The following is an 8,106-nucleotide window of genomic DNA, read 5'->3' as shown; positions in this document are numbered from 1 at the left end:
CTTCTAAGTTTGGTGTTGGGAGGCCAACATCAAGCTCTGAGCCTCTGTGAAGCTCTCTAAGAGCTCACTATCAAGCTATTGACATTAAAGAAGCGCTTATTAGGAGGCAACCCAATGTTATTTAATTATATTTATTAATTTTCCATTGTTATTTTATGTTTTCTTTAGGTTGATGATCATGTGAAGTCACAAAAACAACAAAAAATTCAAAAACGGAATGAAAAACAGCATTAAAAATAGCACACCCTGGAGGACAGGCTTACTGGCGTTTAAACGCCAGTAAGGATAGCAGAATGGGCGTTTAACGCCAGCCTGGTAGCATTCTGGGCGTTAAACGCCAGAATGGGTAGCACTCTGGGCGTTTAACGCCAGAAAGGGCTGACTGGCATCTGGGTGGCATTAAACGCCAGAAATGGGCATATGGCTGGCGTTTAAATGCTAGAATTGGCACAGAATGGGCGTTTGAACGCCAGAAAGGTGCAGGGACTCAAACTCTTTGACACCTCAGGATCTGTGGACTCCACAAGATCCCCAACTACCCCACCTCTTCTTCTCTCCTCTTCACACCTTTCCATAACACTCTTCCCCAAACACCATTGACCAATCCCATCAATAACTCTTCTCCAAACACCCCTCACCTATCAAATCCTACCCTTTTCCCCACAACCTCTTCACAACTCACATCCATCCATCATTAAACCCCACCTACCTCACCATTCAAATTCAAACCATTTCCCTCCCAAACCCACCCACACATGGCCGAACCCTCTCATCACCTCCATCTCCTTCATTTCTTCTTCTTCTACTCCTTTCTTTCTTCTTTTGCTCGAGGACGAGCAACCATTCTAAGTTTAGTGTGGGAAAAGCTAAAGCTTTTTATTTTCCATAACCACTAATGGAACCTAAGGCCGGAGAAACCTCTAGAAAGAGGAAAGGGAAGATAATTCCTTCCACCTCCGAGTCATGGGAGATGGAGAGATTCATCTTAAAGGTCCATCAAGACCACTTCTATGAAGTTGTGGCCAAGAAAAAGGTGATCCCCGAGGTCCCCTTTAAGCTCAAAAAGAGTGAATATCCGGAGATCCGACATGAAGTTTGAAGAAGAGGTTGGGAAGTCCTCACCAACCACATCAATAAGTCGGGATCTTAATGGTTCAAGAGTTCTATGCCAATGCATGGATCACTAAGAACCATAACCAAAGTATGAACCCAAACCCAAAGAATTGGCTCACAATGGTTCGGGGGAAATACTTGGATTTTAGTCCAGAAAATGTGAGGCTAGCATTCAACTTGCCAATGATGCAAGGAGATCCTCACCCTTTCACTAGAAGGGTCAACTTTGATCAAAGGTTGGACCAAGTCCTTAGGGACATTTGTATGGAAGGCGCTCAATGGAAGAGAGATTCAAGAGGCAAGCTGGTTCAACTAAGAAGGCTTGACCTCAAACCCGTGGCTAGGGGATGGTTGGAGTTCATCCAACGCTCTATCATTCCTATTAGCAACCGGTCTAAAGTTACAATAGACTGGGCTATCATGATCCATAGTATCATGAATGGAGAGGAAGTAGAAGTTCATGAGATCATATCCCTAGAACTCTACAAGGTGGCGGACAAGTCTTCTGCCAATCATTCTGAACTTCAAGGGATAAAGTGAGATGCCAAAACTGTTCAGAGGCAAAAAGCTACTAGTCCCGCTCATCTAATTGGAGCTAAGTTTCATTGATATTTTGAAATTTATAGTATATTCTCTTCTTTTTATCCTATTTGATTTTCAGTTGCTTGGGGACAAGTAACAATTTAAGTTTGGTGTTGTGATGAGCGGATAATTTATACGCTTTTTGTCACTGTTTTTACATAGTTTTCAGTATATTTTAATTACTTTTTAGTATATTTTTATTAGTTTTTATTCAAAATTCACATTTTTGGACTTTACTATGAGTTTGTGTATTTTTCTATGATTTCAGGTATTTTCTGGCTGAAATTGAGGGACCTGAGCAAAAATTTAATTCAGACGCTGAAAAAGGACTGCAGATGTTATTGGATTCTGACCTCCCTACACTCGAAGTGGATTTTATGGAGCTACAGAAACCCAAATGATGCGCTATCAATTGCATTGGAAAGTAGACATCCAGTGATTTCCAGAAATATATAATAGTACATACTTTTCCCGAGTTTTGATGACACAAACTGGCGTTCAAACGCCAACTTCCTGCCCTATTCTGAAGTTAAACACCAGAAACAGGTTACAAACTAGAGTTTAACGCCAGAAATAGGCTACAACCTGGCGTTTAACTCCAAAAGAAGCCTCTACATGTGTAAAGCACAATGCTCAGCCCAAGCACACACCAAGTGGGCCCAGAAGTGGATTTCTACATCATTTACTTATTTTCTGTAACCCTAGTTACTAGTTTAGTATAAAAACTACTTTTAGTGATTTATTTCACATCTTTTGATCATTTTTGAGGCTATCTTTGTATCACTTTTGATCTCTTGATCATGTTTAGAGGGCTGGCCATTCGGCCATGCCTGGATCATTATCACTTATGTATTTTCAACGGTGGAGTTTCTACAGCCCATAGATTAAGGTGTGGAGCTCTGCTGTTCCTCATGAATTAATGTGAAGTACTATTGTTTTTCTATTCAATTCAAGCTTATTCTTATTCCAAGATATTCACTCGCACTTCAACCTGATGAATGTGATGATCCGTGACACTCATCATCATTCTCACCTATGAACACGTGCCTGACAACCACTTCCGTTCTATCTGCTATAGCTTGAGCGTGTATCTCTTAGCCTCCATTCCGAAAGATCAGAGTCTTCGTGGTATAAGCTAGAATTATTGGTGGCCATTCCTGAGATCTGGAAAGTCTAAACCTTGTCTGTGGTATTGCGAGTAGGATCTGGGAGGGGATAACTGTGACGAGCTTCAAACTCGTGAGTGTTGGGCATAGCGACACACGCAAAAGGATCAATGGATCCTATTCCAACATGATCGAGAACCGACAGATGATTAGCCATGCGGTGACAGCGCATTTGGACCATTTTCACTGAGAGGACGGACGGTAGTCGTTGACAACGGTGATCTCCCAACATATAGCTTGCCATGGAAAGGAGTATGAATGATTGGATGAAAGCAATAGGAAAGCAGAGGTTCAGAAGGAACAAAGCATCTTCATACGCTTATCTGAAATCCCACCAATGAATTACATAAGTATCTCTATCTTATTTTATGTTTTAATTATATGTTAATTATCAAAATCCCATAACCATTTGAATCCGCCTGATTGAGATTTACAAGGATGACCATAGCTTGCTTCAAGCCGACAATCTGCGTGGGATCAACCCTTACTCACGTAAGGTTTATTACTTGGACAACCCAGTGCACTTGTTGGTTAGTTGTGCGGAATTGTGAAAAAGAATTGAGATTATAATTGTGCGTACCAAGTTGTTGGCGCCATTGAAGATCACAATTTCGTGCACCACCAACCGACGCCGAGCTTGCCTAATATGTAATAAAGTTCTTTCAATTTTGGGATCAAACGGGGCTAAGCTCGGATCTGACAATGAATGCATCATTCAATAGAAGAAACATAGAGTTTATGACAACAAGGTATACTAAATTAAAGTAACTAGCAATTACTGCTAAATATAAATCCTAACTAATAACTAAACTAACAAGCAATCAAGAAGACAATTCACATATGAACATATTTACACCAACCAATAATATGGCACACATATGCAACTCTCCGGCAATGGTGCCAAAAACTTGACGTGAGATAAATGCCGGCTTAGAAATTTCCAAACGATTTTCAACTCAAATGTCACAAGTATAGCCTGAATCGACAAGTGATCCCCCAATCAAATTTTAGAAGAATGTCGCAACAATCAAATCAATTACAGGGAATAGAATCCCGGGTCATTTTCCTTAGAAATTGCAATAGGATGCACATCATTGGTTTGGAATTTTTGGGAGTTTTTAAATTGATTGCGAAAAAAGTAAAGTAACAAGAATCTAAAAGCAATGAACAACTAATAATTAAATTGAAGCAACTAGAACTATCAATCAAACAATTAATCAACTAACAAGCATGCAATAAAAGGATAGCAATAATAATGGCATATAACTAAATATAAGGAATCAAGCTAAGAAAGCTAAGAAATCAAAGTTAACCAGAGAAATGACAATCAATCAATATAAGAAACCTTGGCTAGGGTCGAATTAGAATTCCTATCCTCATTATCATCCTCAATTGTGATGGTAAATGTCTATTGCTCTCACTTAGTTATTCTCTAGCAATTGAAGGAAAGTCAAGTGAGCACAATTAACTCTAGTCCACAAGTGCTAATCAAATCTCAATGAAAGAATAGATTTAGTGGAGTTCAAGCTAACTAGCAACCTTCAATTACCAATCAACACTAGATTTTGTCAATTCAAGAGTCTCTAATTACCCAACGCCAAAGTCTAGAATAGAATTCTACTCCATAATCATAAGTTACATTTTTTTCAAACACTTAGTTAGCACAAATAAAAGACATAATAAAATTGAGAAAGTAATACAAATTAAAGCTATCCGCTATCAATAATCAACAATAACAAATCAAATAACACAAATGAAACATGAAAAAGCTCAATACATTAACTAGAAATTAAATCCAACGAAATCCAAAATCATAATAAAAATAACTAGATTTGCAAGATTGCTAAGTAAAATTAAAGAAGAGGAACTACAACTATTGTAATAAAACTAAAATTAACCAAGGTCTAATCTTTGGATTAAAGCAAAAGTGAACAAAGAACACTAAAACCTATAGAGAATTAAGAGTTTCTCTCTCTAGAAGTCAAAACTATGTAAAATCTAACTAATGGAATGTTGTGTCCAATCCTCCTTCACCCCCAGCCTCTAATCTTCGAATTGGTCTTGAAACTGGGCCAAAAGAGCTCAGAAATCACTCCCAGCGTCTTTGAAAGATAATTACTCCGTACATGTCCGTAATGACGGACATGTACGGAGTAATTATCNNNNGCAATATGGTCCACGTACGCGGACGAAGCGAATTTCAAAAAATGCATACGCGGCATCAAGGATGTGTACGTGAGCCTACAGAAATCCCAGTTTTCATTTTTTCATGATTTCCCATTCTTTCTTGCTTCTTTTTCCACTTCTTCCAATCGATCCTTGATTTCTAAACCTGAAATCACTTAACAGACATATCAAGGTATTGAATAAAATTTAAGTGAATTAAAATTAGCATTTTTGAAGCCTAAAAGCATGTTTTTCCACTTAGGTACAATTTGGAAGGAAATCACAAAGGTGTGCTATTTAAGTGAATAAATGTGTGTTTATGTGATGAAATCCATTCAATTCAAGCAAAAAATTATCATCAAATATGGATTCATCATGGAGCCGCCACTACACATCGTCGTCGATTCCGTTATTGTTGTTGTCTTGCCACATCCTTCGCCATGGTTTCCATTCACGTCACCGTCACTACTGTTTGTGTCGCCACCACGTTAAACCATTATGATCAGATTTATTGTTGATATAGTTATTTTATTTTTACATATCAATTTGTGACTTTAGCAGTTTGTTAGAGTTTTCGTTAAATCAGTGGTTAAATTTGTTTAATGAATTATGTGATTAGGATTTGTTGTGTTAATTTAATGGATGTAAAAATTAAATAATGTTATAGTAGGTTAAGTGGTGCACGAATTGTGAATCACACTTTTCACAACTCGTACCACTAACCAGCAATTGCACTGGGTCGTCCAAGTAATACCTTACGTGAGTAAGGGTCGAATCCCACGGAGATTGTTGGTTTGAAGCAATCTATGGTTATCTTGCAATTCTTAGTCAGGAAGTCAATTGTATTTATCAGTTGAATTGTGAATAAACAACTGATGTAGAATGGAGGTGATTGTCAGACGCACGTTCGTGGATTGAGAAAGGTGATGAGTGTCACTGATCATCACCTTCTCCATAGTTAGGCACGAATGGATATCTTAGATAGAAACACGCATGTTTGAATAGAAAACAGAAATACTTGCATTAATTCATTGAGACACAGCAGAGCTCCTCACCCCCAACAATGGAGTTTAGAGACTCATGCCGTCAAAGAGTACAAAGTTCAGATCTGAAATGTCATGAGATGCAAAATAAGTTTCTAAAAGTTGTTTAAATACTAAACTAGTAGCCTAGGTTTACAAAAAGTGAATAGACTATGACAGATGGTGCAAAGATCCACTTCTGGGGCCCACTTAGTGTGTGCTGGGGCTGAGACTTAAACAATTCACGTGCATAAGGCTGTTTTGGGCGTTCAACGCCAGGTTTGGATCCATTTCTGGCGTCGAACTCCAACTTTTAATCCTTTTCTGGCGCTGGACGCCAGAATTGGGCAGAGAACTGGAGTTGAACGCCAGTTTACGTCGTCTATCATTGAGCAAAGTATGGACTATTATATATTGCGAAAAAGCTCTGGATGTCTACTTTCCAACGCAATTGAAAGCGTGCCATTTCGAGTTCTGTAGCTCCAGAAAATCCACTTTGAGTGCAGGGAGATCAGAATCCAACAGCATCAGCAGTCCTTTTTCAGCCTGAATCAGATTTTTGCTCAGCTCCCTCAATTTCAGCCAGAAAAATACCTGAAATTACAGAAAAACACACAAATCATAGTAAAATCCAGAAATATGAATTTTTCCTAAAAACTAATGGAAACAAACTAAAAACTCACTAAAACATACTAAAAACTATATGAAATTAACCCCAAAAAGCGTATAAAATATCCGCTCATCACAACACCAAACTTAAACTGTTGCTTGTCCTCAAGCGACTAGACAAATAAAATAGAAGACTAATAGGTTGAGAAGCAATAATATCTCAGAGTTTTTTGAGTGAAGCTTAGATTTTAATTAGATGAGCGGGACTAGTAGCTTTTTGCTTCCGAACAGTTTTGGCATCTCACTTTATCCATTGAATCTCAGAGTGATTGGCATCTATAGGAACTTAGAATTCAGATAGTGTTATTGATTCTCCTATTTCAGTATGATGATTCTTGAACACAGCTATTTCATGAGTCTTGGCCGTGGCCCTAAGCACGTTGTTTTCTAGTATTACCACCGGATACATAAATGCCACAGACACATAATTGGGTGAACCTTTTAGATTGTGACTCAGCTTTGCTAAAGTCCTCAATTAGAGGTGTCCAGAGTTCTTAAGCACACTCTTCTTTCTGCTTTGGACCTTGACTTTAACCGCTCAGTCTCAAGTTTTCACTTCACACCTTCACGCCATAAGCACATGGTTAGGGACAGCTTGGTTTAGTCGCTTAGGCCAGGATTCTATTCCCTTAGGCCCTCTTATCTACTGATGCTCAAAGCCTTGGGATCCTTTTTATTACCCTTGCCTTTTGGTTTTAAGGGTTATTGGCTTTTTTTTTGCTGCTTTTTCTTGCTTCAAGAATCATTTTTATGATTTTTCATATTATCAATAACATGTCTCATGTTCATCATTCTTTCAAGAGCCAACATATTTAACATGCTCTTTTAACAGTGACTTCAAAACGGTTTCTAGTGGGCAACAGAGAATGCCCAATGAAGTCCAGCCATCCTCTGGCGACTGGTTTGAGATCTTCTCTCTTGAGTTGATTTGGGACACCCTTTGTGTTGGTGGTCCACTGGCTCCAGGGGTACATATGTCCTCTAGAATCTTATCCAGGCCCTTGTCTGTTCTCATCATTCTCCTGTTGAAGGAGTCTGGATCATCTTTCAGCTGAGGTAGCTTTAAGATCTCCTTGATCCTGTCAGGGTGGGTATGAACAATTTTTCCTCTGACCACGGTCCGATAGTCATAGAAAGCAGTCCCAGATAGTTTCTACTTGTCAGTTTGCCACATATTAGCATAGAACTCCTGAACCATGTTCCTCCCTACTTTCGTTTCAGGATTAGCTAGGACTTCCCAGTTCCTGATTCGAATTTGCTACTGGATCTCCGGATATTCATCTTCTTTCAGATCGAATCTAACTTCCGGGATCACTAATCTCAGACCCATTATTTTGTTATAATGGTCTGAATGTTCTTTAGATAAGAACTTCCCTTGATTCCAAAGT

This window comes from Arachis ipaensis, chromosome B09 (assembly GCF_000816755.2).
Source record: "Arachis ipaensis cultivar K30076 chromosome B09, Araip1.1, whole genome shotgun sequence".
NCBI lineage: Eukaryota > Viridiplantae > Streptophyta > Magnoliopsida > Fabales > Fabaceae > Arachis > Arachis ipaensis.
Note: the sequence above shows the minus strand (reverse complement) of the source record.